The sequence below is a fragment of the Oryx dammah genome, unplaced genomic scaffold, assembly GCF_014754425.2.
Source record: "Oryx dammah isolate SB20612 unplaced genomic scaffold, SCBI_Odam_1.1 HiC_scaffold_28, whole genome shotgun sequence".
Lineage (NCBI taxonomy): Eukaryota > Metazoa > Chordata > Mammalia > Artiodactyla > Bovidae > Oryx > Oryx dammah.
This window is the reverse complement of record NW_024070212.1, coordinates 8,918,910-8,932,843: the sequence shown is the minus strand read 5'-3', so window position 1 is coordinate 8,932,843 and position 13,934 is coordinate 8,918,910.

Sequence of the window (13,934 nt, the reverse complement as noted above, 5' to 3'; positions counted from 1 at the left end):
AGCATCAATTCTTCAGTGCTCAGCCTTCTTTATGGTCCAACTCTCACATCCATACACGACTACTGAAAAAATCATAGGCTTGACTAGATGGAAATTTGTTGGCAAAGTAATGTCTCTGCTTTTTAATATGCTGTCTAGTTTGGTCATAGCTTTTCTTCCAAGGAGCAAGGGTGTTTTAATTTCATGGCTGCAGTCACTATCTGCAGTGATTTCAGAGCCCAAGAAAACAAAGTCTGTCACTGTTTCCATTGTCTCCCCATCTATTTGCTGTGAAGTGATGGGACCGGATGCCATGTTCTTAGTTCTTTGAATGTTGACTTTTAAGCCAGCTTTTTCACTCTCCTCTTTCACTTTCATCAAGAGGGTTTTTAGTTCTTCTTCATTTTCCGCCATAAAGATGGTGTCATCTGCATATCTGAGGTTATTTATATTTCTCCTGGCAATCTTGATTCAAGCTTGTGCTTCATCCAGCCCAGCATTTCGTGTGGTGTACGCTGCATATGCGTTAAATAAACAGGGTGACAATATACAGCCTGGACCTACTTATCTCCCAATTTAGAACCAGTCTGTTGTTCCATGTCCAGTTCTAACTCTTGCTTCCTGACCTGCATACAGGTTTCTCAGGTGGTCAGGTGGGAAGAGATTCTTTCCATCTCTTGAAGAATTTTCCAGTTTGTTATGATCCACACAGTCAATGGCTTTGGCATAGTCAATAAAGCAGAAGTAGATATTTTTATGGAACTCTCTTGCTTTTTCTATGACTCAATGGATGTTAGCAATTTAATCTCTGGTTACTTTGTCTTCTCTAAATCCAGCTAGAACATCTGGAAGTTCTCAGTTCATGTACTGTTGAAGTCTACCTTGGAGAATTTTGAGCATCACTTTGCTAGCATGTGAGATGAGTGCAATTATGCAATAGTTTGGACATTCTTTGGCATTGCCTTTCTTTGGGATTGGAATGAAAACTGACCTTTTCCAGTCCTGTGGCCACTGCTGAATTTTCCAAATTTGCTGGCATATAGAGCGCAGCACTTTCACAGCATCATCTTTTAGGATTTGAAATAATTCAGCTGGAATTCCATCAACCTCCACTAGCTTTGTTCATAGTGATGCTTGCTAAGGCCCACTTGACTTCGTACTCCAGAATGTCTGGCTCTAGCTGAGTGATCACACTATCGTAATTATCTGGGTCGTTAAGATCTTCTTGTGTGTAGTTCTTCTGTGTATTCTTAACATCGCTTCTTAATTTCTCCTGCTTCTGTTAGGTCCATATCATTTCTGTCCTTTATTGTGCCTATCTTTGCATGAAATGTTCCCTTGGTATCTCTAATTTTCTTGAAGAGATCTCTAGTCTTTTCCATTCTATTGTTTTCCTCTATTTCTTTGCATTGGTCACTTAGGAAGGCTTTCATAATCTCTCCTTGCTATTCTTTGGAAATCTGCATTCAGATTGCATATCTTTCCTTTTCTCCTTTGCCTTTAGTTTCTCTTCTTTACTCAGCTATTTGTAAGGCCTCCTCAGCAACCATTTTACCTTTTTGTATTTCTTTGTCCTGGGGATGGGCTTGATCACTGCCTCCTGTACCATGTCATGAACCTCTGTCCCTAGTTTCTCAGGCACTCTGTCTATCAGATCTAATCCCTTTAATCTATTTGTCACTTTCACTGTATAATCGTAAGGGATTTGATTTAGGTCATACTTGAATGGTCTAACATACATTTCCTCAAAATTGAATAAAAAATATATAATCTGAGTACACTGATCACTAGGTGTGAAGCAGAATCTTTAATAAAAAAAAAAAAAAAACTTTCTTCAAACAAAAGTTCAAGACCAGAGGGCCTCAGAGTCAAATTCTATCTAACACACACAGAAGAACTTATATAGATTCTTCTCAATCTCTTCCAAAAAATGAAGAGAAGGGAACAATTCCAAAAACATTCTATGAAGTCACCAGCATCCTGATACCAAAGCCAGACTTAATATTGAGATTAAGTTAAATAGTCTTCTATAAAAAATGGAAATTGTTTATTTGTGTATAACAAGTGGTTTCTTTTGTTAATGAATTTTTCAAACTTAAAACAGAAGTAAAACTTTTGCAAAATAATGGAACCATTAAAAACAACAACAACAACTAAGTAGGAGACATAACTCTCTCAGACTTCAGACAATACTACAAAGCTACCGTAATCAAAGCAGGTGGTATTGGTACAAAAACAGACATACAGATCAATGGATCTGAATCAAAAGCCCAGAAATAAAGCCACACACTTATGGTAAAGTAATCTTAGACAAAGGAGGCAAGAATATAAAATGGAAAAAGGCAGATTCTTCAGCAAGTGGTGCTGGAAAAGTTGGGCAGCTGCATGTAAGTCAATGAAGTTAGAACACACCCTCACACTATGCACAAAAACAAACTCAAAATGGATTAAAGACTAAAACATAAGACATGACACCATAAAACTCCTAGAAGAGAGCACAGACAAAACATTGTCTGACATGAATCACATCAGTGTTTTCTTTTGTCTGTCAAGGCAATAGAAATAAAAAGAAAAATAAATGGTAGGACCTACTCAAGCTTACAAGGTTTTGCACAGCAAACCATAAAAAATCTGAAAAGACAATCTATGGAATGGCAGAGAATATTTGCAAATGATGCCACAGACAAGGGCTTAATCTCTAAAATATACAAATAACTCATACAATTCAACAACAAAACCCCAAACAATCCAGTTGGAAAAATGGACAGAAGACTTTAATGGACATTTCTCCAAAGAAGACGCACAGATGGCCAATAAGCACATGAAACTATACTTAACATTACTAATTATTAGCAAAATGCAATCAAAACTACAATAAGCTACCACCTCATGCAAGCAGAATGACTATCATTAAAAGTCTACAAATAGCAAATGCTGAAGAGGGTGTGGAGAAAAGGGAACCCTCCTACACTGTTGATGGGAATGTAAGTTGGTACAGCCACTATGGAAAACAGTATGGAGGTTCCTCAGAAAGGTAAAAACAGAGTTACCATATGATTCAGCAACACCACTCCTGGAAATATACCAAGACAAAACTATAATTCAAAAAGATACATGTGAATACAAGCACTATTCACAACAGCCAAAACATGGAAATAACCTACATGTCCATTGACAGATGAATGGATAAAGACATGGTACATATAAACAATGGAACAGTACTCAGCCATAAAAATAATGAAATAATGCCATTTGCAGCAACATGGATGCAAGTAGAGATTATCATACTAAATAAGTCATAAAAAGAAAGATAAATACCATGTGATATCACCTACATGTGGAATCTAAAATGTAGCACAAATGAACCCATCTACAAAAACAGAAACAGACTCATAGACATAGAGAACAGACATGTGGTTGCCAAGGGGAAAGTGGGGAGGGAGACGGATGGACTGGGAGTTTGGGGTTGATAGCTGCAAATTATTACATTTAGAATGGATGAACAACAGGGTCCTAGTGTATAGCACAAGGAACTATAATCACTATCCTGAGATAAACCATGATGGAAAAGAATATAAAAACACAATGTTCATATGTGTATAACTGAATCACTGCTGTACAGCAGAGATTGGCACAGCATTGTAAATCAACAATATTTCAAAAAAGACTTCTTAAAGATAAACCATTTTTTGCATTTTGGAGAGAACATCTACTTGATTATACTTTTTTTCCCTTTAATTCCTTGCTTGGTTCAATTTAATAAAATTTGAATTAAGATTTTGAATATTTATATTTGCAAGTAAGACTGATTTATATAAGGAGTTGACAAATGACAGTTTTTTTTTTTTTTGAAAAGGTCAAGATAGTGAGTATTTTAGACTTGGGTCTATTTGGTCTCTATTGCAACTACTCCACTTTGCTCTTGTAGCATGAAAGCAGTCATAGTCAATATATAAATGAATGAGTACTGAGAGTGTTCTAGTAAAATTTTATTAACACTGAATTTTGAATTTCATATAATTTTTGTATATTACCAAATCTTGTTCTTCTTTTGAGTTCTTCCAATTTTTAAAAGCTGTAAAAACTATTCTTAACCTACGAGCTATATAAGAATATCTAACAGGCTGGATTTGTCCATAGGATGCAGTTTGCTGATTTCTGCTCCATATTCTTCTTTTCAGGGAATCATCCTTTTGTAGTTTGGGATCAAAGTTATACTAATAGTGCTCAGTGAATTTTGAAGTTTTCCAGTATTTTCTTTGCTTTAAAACAGTTAAAATTGCATAGAAATTATCATCTCATTGATGGTGGTAGAACTAGTTCACAAGACCTTCTAGGCTCAGTGCCTTTTGGGGTGTTAGATGACAATACCTTTCCATTTTTTTCCTCTGATTAAAAAAGTTCTAGTTATAAACTTTGAGCTTATAACTCCTGTGGATGGAAAGGCATATACCAGAACAATATTTTGGTTCTGCTTGCCACCAGATGGCACTGTCACATTTGTGTTTTGGAAAGATCACTCTGGCTATGGTGTAGATCAGTGGTGAGCAGTCCTTTTGACACCCAGGATGGGTTTTGTGGAAGAGTTTTTCCATAGACTGGTAGGGTTGTTGGGGGGCAGGGTGGGGGTAGGATGGCTTCAGGATAATTCAAGCTCATTACATTTACTGTGCACTTTGTTTCTATTATTATTATATCATCTGCACCTCAAATCAGCAGGCATTAGATCCTGGAGGTTGGGGACCCCTGGTGTAGAGAATGGGTTGGATCAGGGCAAGTGTGACTATAGGAGGTAAAGTGCTGTTGTCCAGCTAAGAGATGATAGTAGCTTGACTACTGTAGCTACTAGTGGATGAAAGAAGAAAAGTTGGATGGATTATAAAAACATTCAAGGAGGTAAGTTAGGGATTTTCATGACCACTTCCATGTTCAATGGTTCACTATAAGGATGTGTAGGATTCAGCATATGTTTATACTCATGGCTATGAGTAATTACAGTAAAGAGATACAAAGTAAAATCAGTGGAAGGGGATGGTACATAGAATGATATCCAGGAGAAACCAAAATGCAAGCTTTCAAAAGTCTTCTCCCGGTGGAGTCACATAGGCTGCCCTTAATTCCTCAAGTGACCTGTGACGACAGCACATGCGTCATCACAATGTTCGCTGCTAGGGAAGTTTGCCTGAGCCCAGGATTCTAGGGTTTTATCAGTAGTCACTGTCTTCCTAGCATGTACAAAATTTCAGAATCCAAAAAGGAAAGCAGGTGTTCAGCACACAGCAAATTGTTTGTATAAATAGTTTAAGTTCAGTGAATTGCTCTTAGGAAATGGTAGAATCTCCTTAAAACCAAGTTCCTAGACACTAGCTAAGAGTCAATCTTGTAAGTACACCTTTCAATGGATAGTAGCCTTAAGTCTACATTGTTAAGGTTAACTCTTTTCTGTGTTTTCTAATCCTTAACCATGCTTTCTGCAGAGGAAGTAAAGTCAGTATTTTTCTACTGTGTATCCACCCAAAGGTTAGAAACTTATTAAGGGAATACGATTTAAGAATAAATAGCTTTGTCACTGAGACACATGCCAAAGGATTGTCACATTCCAGGTAAGGTAAGGCAGTTAAAGGCTGTACAAACTGTTGCATCTTCACTAATTAATCAAGATATTATACACTGAGGACTTCCTCTGTAACTTGTGCAGGATCAGACATTGTGGATACAAATGATGAGCAAAATCAGACGTGATCTGCCTTCTGATGGAACTCATAGACTAGTGGGGAAACAGAGAAATTAATTAAATAATCACGAGGAGAGATATTTAAAGACAAAATTTAAAAACTGCTGTTGTAGAAAGAGATCTAGAACAATCAGAGTAAAAACAGGCATCAGACATGATCTGAGGAGTAGGAAGACTTTCTCAAGGAGGGGACATTTGAGCTGAGCCCTGAGGAATGAGTGGGCATTAACAAAGTGAAGTTGTCTATTAGAGGCAGTGAGGGTAAGGAGTGGGTGATAAAGCATTTCAGACAGAGGGAGAGGATTAAGGCTGATGTTTAGATTAAATTAAATGAAATCTACCAGAACCTCAGAGGGCACTAGAAAAACACCACGAAAAATTTTAAAATCTTCTCAAGATTATCTGTATCTGTTTATAGAGTCCTTCACAAGGGCTCTGAAATTCTTCTCGGTAGTGGTTCAATTTCAGCCCAACAAGAAAAGGATAAAGAGATTTATCTGTGGGAGCCCAAGCATATTTGCAGAGTTGCTCAGAGCAAAGGATGTGAAGCTTCTTTGATAAGTTAGACTAAAGGAAGTGGTTTCATATCTAGAAGCTTCCATTTGCTAGTTCACATATCACCTTTTAGCAAGTCACTTAAGTTTTACAAAACATCCTGAGGCCCTTTACCCATAGTTCTGAGGGAACCACACCTAGTCTCCTCATCGAAAAAAGTGGCACTGTGGGTGATCCAGACAATCCTACTCTCCAGTTCCCAGGACTTCTTTCCTACTCTTGATATATGGGTCCCAATCTGAACTCAGTTCAACAAATATTTATTAAGCTCTCGTAGGCAATGACCCCAGGTACGAGGTCAGGGGTGGCTGCCAGGAGGAACTTCCCCATGCCAGAGGTCAGGGGCAGCGGCCGAGAAGAACAACCCTATGTCCAAGGAGCAGTGGCTGTGTGGGTGCAGGAGGGCTGAGAGGAGCTACTCCATGTTCAAGGTCAGGAGGGGCAGCAGTGAGGAGATACCCCTTGTCCAAGGTAAGGAGCAGTGGTTGTGCTTTGCTGGAGCAGCTGTGAAGAGATACCCCACGTCCAAGGTAAGAGAAACCCAAGTAAGATGGTAAGTGTTGCGAGAGGGCTTCAGAAGGCAGACACACTGAAACCATGATCACAGAAAACTAGTCAACCTAATCACACGGACCACAGCCTTGTCTAACTCAGTAAAACTAAGCCATGTCCTGTGGGGCCACCCAAGACGGGCAGGTCATGGTGGAGAGGTCTGACAGAATGTGGTCCACTGGAGAAGGGAATGGCAAACCACTTCAGTATTCTTGCCTTGAGAACCCCATGAACAATATGAAAAGGCAAAAGGATAGGATAATGAAAGAGAAACTCCCCAGGTCGGTAGGTGCCCAATATGCTACTGGAGGTCAGTGGAGAAATAACTCCAGAAAGAATGAAGGGATGGAGCCAAACCAAAAACAAAACCCAGCTGTGGATGTGACTGGTGATAGAAGCAAGGTCCGATGCTGTAAAGAGCAATATTGCATAGGAACCTGGAATGTTAAGTCCATGAATCAAGGCAAATTGGAAGTGGTCAAACAGGAGATGGCAAGAGTGAACATCAACATTCTAGGAATCAGCGAACTAAGATGGACTGGAATGGGTGAATTTAACTCAGAGGACCATTATACCTACTACTGCGGGCAGGAATCCCTTAGAGGAAATGGAGTAGCCATCATGGTCAACAAAAGGGTCTGAAATGCAGTTCTTGGATGCAATCTCAAAAATGACAGAATGATCTCTGTTCATTTCCAAGGCAAACCATTCAATATCACAGTAATCCAAGTCTATGCCCCAACCAGTAATGCTGAATAAGCTGAAGTTGAATGGTTCTATGAAGACCTACAAGACCTTTTAGAACTAATACCCCCAAAAAGATGTCCTTTTCTTTACAGGGGGCTGGAATGCAAAAGTAGGAAGTAAAGAAACACCTGGAGTAACAGGCAAATTTGGCCTTGGAATGCGGAATGAAGCAGGGCAAAGACTAATAGAGTTTTCCCAAGAGAAGGCACTGGTCATAGCAAACACCCTCTTCCAACAACACAAGAGAAGACTCTACACATGGACATCACCAGATGGTCGACACCAAAATCAGATTGATTATATTCTTTGCAGCCATAGATGGAGAAGTTCTATCAGTCAGCAAAAACAAGACTAGGAGCTGACTGCGGCTCAGATCACGAATTCCTTATTGCCAAATTCAGACTTAATTTGAAGAAAGTAGGGAAAACCACTAGACCATTCAGGTATGACCTAAATCAAATCCCTTATGATTATACAGTGGAAGTGAGAAATAGATTTAAGGGATTAGATCTGATAGATAGAGTGCCTGGTGAACTATGGAATGAGGTTCGTGACATTGTACAGAAGACAGGGATCAAGACCATCCCCATGGAAAAGAAATGCAAAAAAGCAAAATGGCTGTCTGGGGAGGCCTTACAAATAGCTGTGAAAAGAAGAGAAGCAAAAAGCAAAGGAGAAAAGGAAAGATATAAGCATCTGAATGCAGTTCCAAAGAACAGCAAGGAGAGATAAGAAGGCCTTCCTCAGCAATCAATGCAAAGAAATAGAGGAAAAAACAGAATGGGAAAGACTAGAGATCTCTTCAAGAAAATTAGAGATACCAAGGGAATATTTCATGCAAAGTTGGGCAAAATAAAGGACAGAAATGGTATGGACCTAACAGAAGCAGGAAGTATTAAGAAGAGGTGGCAAGAATACAGAGAAGAACAGTACGAAAAAGATCTTCACGACCCAGGTAATCATGATGGTGTGATCACTCACCTAGAGCCAGACATCCTGGAATGTGAAGTCAAGTGGGCCTTAGAAAGCATCACTATGAACAAAGCTAGTGGAGGTGATGGATTTCCAGTTGAGCTATTTCAAATCCTGGAAGATGATGCTGTGAAAGTGTTGCACTCAATATGCCAGCAAATTTGGAAAACTCAGCAGTGGCCACAGGACTGGAAAAGGTCAGTTTTCATTCCAATCCCAAAGAAAGGCGATGCCAAAGAATGTTCAAACTACTGCACAATTGCACTCATCTCACACGTTAGTAAAGTAATGCTCAAAATTCTCCAAGCCAGGCTTCAGCAATACATGAACCATGAACTTCCAGAAGTTCAAGCTGGTTTTAGAAAAGGCAGAGGAACCAGAGATCAAATTGCCAACATCTGCTGAATCATCAAGAAAGCAAGAGAGTTCCAGAAAAACATCTATTTCTGCTTCGTTGACTATGCCAAAGCCTTTGACTGTGTGGATCACAATAAACTGTAGAAAATTCTGAGAGAGATGGGAATACCAGACCACCTAACCTGCCTCTTGAGAAACCTGTATGCAGGTCAGGAAGCAACAGTTAGAACTGGACATGGCACAACAGACTGGTTCTCAATAGGAAAAGGAGTAGATCAAGGCTGTACATTGTCACCCTGCTTATTTAACTTATATGCAGTGTACATCATGTGAAACCCTGGGCTGGAAGAAGCGCAAGCTGGAATCAAGATTGCCAGGAGAAATATCAATAACCTCAGATATGCAGATGACACCACCATTATGGCAGAAAGTGAAGAGGAACTAAAAAGCCTCTTGATGAGAGTGAAAGAGGAGAGTGAAAAACTTGGCTTAAACCTTAACATTCAGAAAATGAAGATCATGGCATATGGTCCCATCACTTCATGTCAAATAGATGGATAAACAGTAGAAACAGTGTCAGACTTTATTTTTGGGGGGCTCCAAAATCACTGCAGATGGTGATTGCAGCCATGAAATTAAAAGTCGCTTATTCCTTGGAAGGAAAGTTATGACCAATCTAGATAGCATATTGAAAAGCAGAGTCATTACTTTGCCAACAAAGGTCTGTCTAGTCAAGGCGATGGATGTGAGAGTTGGACTGTGAAGAATGCTGAGTGCCAAAGAATTGATGCTTTTGAACTGTGGTGTTGGAGAAGACTCTTGAGAGTCCCTTGGACTGCAAGGAGATCAAACCAGTCCCTTCTAAAGGAGATCAGTCCTGGGTGTTCTTTGGAAGGAATGATGCTAAAGCTGAAACTCCAGTACTTTGGCCACCTCATGCGAGGAGTTAAGTCATTGGAAAAGACTCTGATGCTGGGAGGGATTGGAGGCAGGAGGAGAAGGGGATGACAGAGGATGAGATGTTGGATGGCATCACCGGTTCGATGGTTTGAGTTTGGGTGAACTCCGGGAGTTGATGATGGACAGGGAGGCCTGGCGTGCTTCAGTTCATGGGGTTGCAAAGAGTCGGACAAGACTGAGCTACTGAACTGAACTGAGGCAATGGCTTCTGTGATGAGTGCTTTTAGTGGAAAGATGAAAAAGACATACTTTTGTCCTAGAGGGAGATGGGCCCCAAACATGTGACTAAGTGCCCAATTTCTCTGTTTCTAGGATGATCAAGGCAGAACTCCCTGCTCCATCTCTAGCCTAATGGCTCTGCTGCACTGCAGTTTCTTGTTTCTGGTACCCTGTCTCCTGATTTTCCATCCTGTCTCAGGATCTTGGTCATGTCCCTCGCATCCAACTTCATTTTTGCTATTCTCTTTCTGAGTTCACCTCAGCCCAAGGTGCCTTTATGTCTCCTCAGGGTCTGAGTTCTCAGCTGTACAGAGCCTTTGTCATATTGCTAATAGAGCATTTGCTGCTTTAGCTACTTAGCTTATCTCTTTTCTTGTGAAAAACAAAGAGAATAAAAGAATAAAAGCATCATCACATACTTTTTCTGTTTACTTGTTGAAATGAAGCCTGTGGTCTCATTTCTTAGGCACTTGCAACGTGTAAATAATTTTATTAATAGAAATTTACAAAAGCAAGAAATAAAAGATGACATGGAGAAAAGATAAGATACCCTGTTACAATCATGGCATCTAGCTTCTGAAATAGGCTTAGGTAGCATTTACTGCTAGTGAGCATGTGTGCTGTGCTTAGTCAGTTGTGTCTGACTCTTTGTGACCCCATGGACTGTAGCCCACCAGGCTCCTCTCCACGGGGATTCTCCAGGCAAGAATACTGGAGTGGGTTGCCATGCCCTCCTCCAGGGGATCTTCCCAACCCAGGGATCGAACCCAGGTCTCCCTCATTGAAGGTGGATTCTTTACCGTCTGAGCCACCAGGGAAGCCTCAAAGGGTGTGTTGCCTCCCTACTGGGGAATTGAATGCCAGTCTCCTGCATAACAAATGGGGCTACTCCCCACTATACTAATGAGGCTGGCACTGGTGGCATAATCTTCACGTTTTTATTAATCAGTTAACTAATCTAATTCTTTTTTTTTTAAGGATCCAAGGTTAATTAGGTACTGCAGACACAAAGAAGAGAAGAAAGTCTTCTGAGCCAAAACAACTTATTGCCCAGCTGGGGACATAGTTGAGAAAATGCTACTGCTATATAATTATCATAGAATATGATAAATGTTACCTTTATGCACTTATGTACTAAATGTTATAAGAGTGTAAACAGGAAGCTATATATTTAGCTTTGGGTGGGAGGTTTTAGTGGAGAAGGAAATGGCAACCCACTCCAATATTCTTGCCTGGAAAACCCCATGGACAGAGAAGCCTGGCAGGCTACAGTCCATGGGGTTGAAAGAGTTGTGCAAGACTGAAGCAACTTAGCATGCATGCATGGGAAGTTTTAGAAGGCTACACAAAGAGAGGATACTTGGTCTGATCCTTGAAATATGAAAGAGCCAGAGATAGAAGGGAGAGAAAGGCATTTCAAGTGGAGGACACAGCATGGGCAAAGGCATGGGAGTGGGAAAGGATTTGATATGTTCATGGACCCATGATATTTCTGTGTGGCTGGAGCTAGAGAAGAGGCAGGAGAGGGCCTGGAAACTCTCGATTGGTCAGATTGCTAAGAAATGAGGTCCCACAGGAAAATGAAGTGATAAGTTCCTTGTTTTACAATAGAAAAATTGCTCTTTATGTGATAGCAGCCCAGGTAATGAATGTTAAAGGAATGAACTGAGAGACTGAGATGGAGAGACAGAATGTGTTTGAAGATTAGACACATTGAGGGGACGTGGTTGAGAGGAGCCGTAGAAAGGAGCTGGAACTGACACAACCTAACAGCTGATTAGATATAGCAGGGAAGTTGAGGTGATAAAAGGAAAGAAAGAAGACAAGGATAAAAAAGCTCTCTGATTTTGGTAGCTGATGATGGGTAGAGCAGCGAAGAATAGCAATTCAGGACACAACCCTTGGAAGGCTAGGAACTGATTTCTAACTTTTAATATTTGCCTGTCTGAATTACTTAGCCTTTCTGTGACTCAGTTTCTTAATTTGCAAAATGGAGGATGGCTGCATTTTGTTTAGGGTAGATAAGTTTTAATATTTCTTATGGGCTTTAAATGAGTGAATATATATAAAACAGCAGGGTGGGAACAGTACATAGTAAGCACTCAATCATTGTCAACTATTATGATTTCGGTAGGTCATTAACTGGCACGGGGAAAACAGACTGAAAGCAAATTGGGGAGGCTGAGGAAAGATCTGTGAGTTCAATTTGGGGGCACACTGAATTTAAGGTGATTTCTGACATCCATGCAGGAATGATCCATAAATAGTTGGAAATATAGGTTATAAATTAATCATTGTGATTATGTGTATTTGAAAAAATTCCTTGACAGATAATTTATGCAATTATTTGTCTACAATACGATCTCATAAGAAAAATTTCTCAGTTGCAAAGATATGACCACTTTCAGATCCCAGAGTTGATTCATCCAAACCCAGAACCTTGTGCAAGGCTATTCAAAACTGACTGGGCAATCAGCCAGCAAGAGTGATGACAGTAATTATCATTCAAAGAAAGAGTGGTTCTGTTTATACATTCTTCTAAATAAATTTCTCAAAGTCTACAAGTCTCTAGAGAATGTACTAGTCATTACTCTGCTTCCTCAAATCAGAACTTCAAGACTTTTACTAATGGTCTTTGTCAAAATGTATTTACACTTTAATCTGATTTGAACAACCATCAAGGTCTCCTCATACTTGGACTGCAGATCATTAAAATCTCAAGGTGTGTAGCTGTTTCTTAACCATGAAATAGTGTAGCACAACTCCCTAATTCTGACCTCTTTCATTTCTGTTTTTCTTGTGGCATATAAATAGCACAAACTTACACTGTATCTCTCTCATTTTATAACAACTCATCAGAAATGCTTAACACCTGAATTCCTTGTTTTCTAGGAAACCAGTTCTGCCCACAATGCAGGCACGGTTTTTATCCAAGCTTCTTTAATGGGTGTTTCCCAAATGAAATTGAGTGGTTATCCAGAGAACAACAGAATTAATATGTGAACACATTTACCTGCAGCTGCAGTTTTAGTATCTCTAAAATATCACTATATGTACATATTCATTAAACAAATATTTGTGGACCACCTATTATGTGTCAAACAAAGTGCCAGGTGTGGGCTATACCTGAGGCAAATTGTCAGGTGTTGGGAATCCAGAGCAGGCAGCATGGTAGAGTCCAAGTATGGACTCTACTCATTCTCATGGTAGAGTCCAGAATGGCTGTTGGTGACAAGAAGTCCTAAGTTCAAATCCTTGCTAAGATTTTTATTCCCTTAGCTTTAATGTAAACTAGAAGAATTAATTTCTACTTTACAGCATCCAGTGTAGCAGTTGATATACAAAATAAGCTGTCAGCTATATATTATAGGCTCCCTGCACTAAGTAGCTCTTTATTTCCTTCACTATTATTCAGACATAGCCCCTGTTCTCTCACTAGTTGAGACAGGTAAGCTATCAGGTAATTAGGATGTGGTGTGGTAAATGAAACAATAGGAGCAGATCTTTATCTAGGAGGATTAAGAGTTAAAAGTTTGATATACAGAGTTAATTTAGCACAATATCAGATATATTTCTGTTGCATGGACCTTTCTAACTTTGGTTTTAGCATCTTGTAATGGTTTCAGGCCTATAATAACAGATAATATAATGATCCAGGACTTTACTGTGTGTGGGCATGGAATACCTCATTTAATCTTCACATCAATCCTACACAGTAAGAGCCAGTATTATCCCAATTTTACAGATGGGCAAATTGAGGCACAGAGAGGTTAAAACAAGAAACCAGGATTCAAACCCAGGTACTCTAGCATCAGAGCCCACATTTGTGACCATTCATTATACCTCTTCCTATTATGTC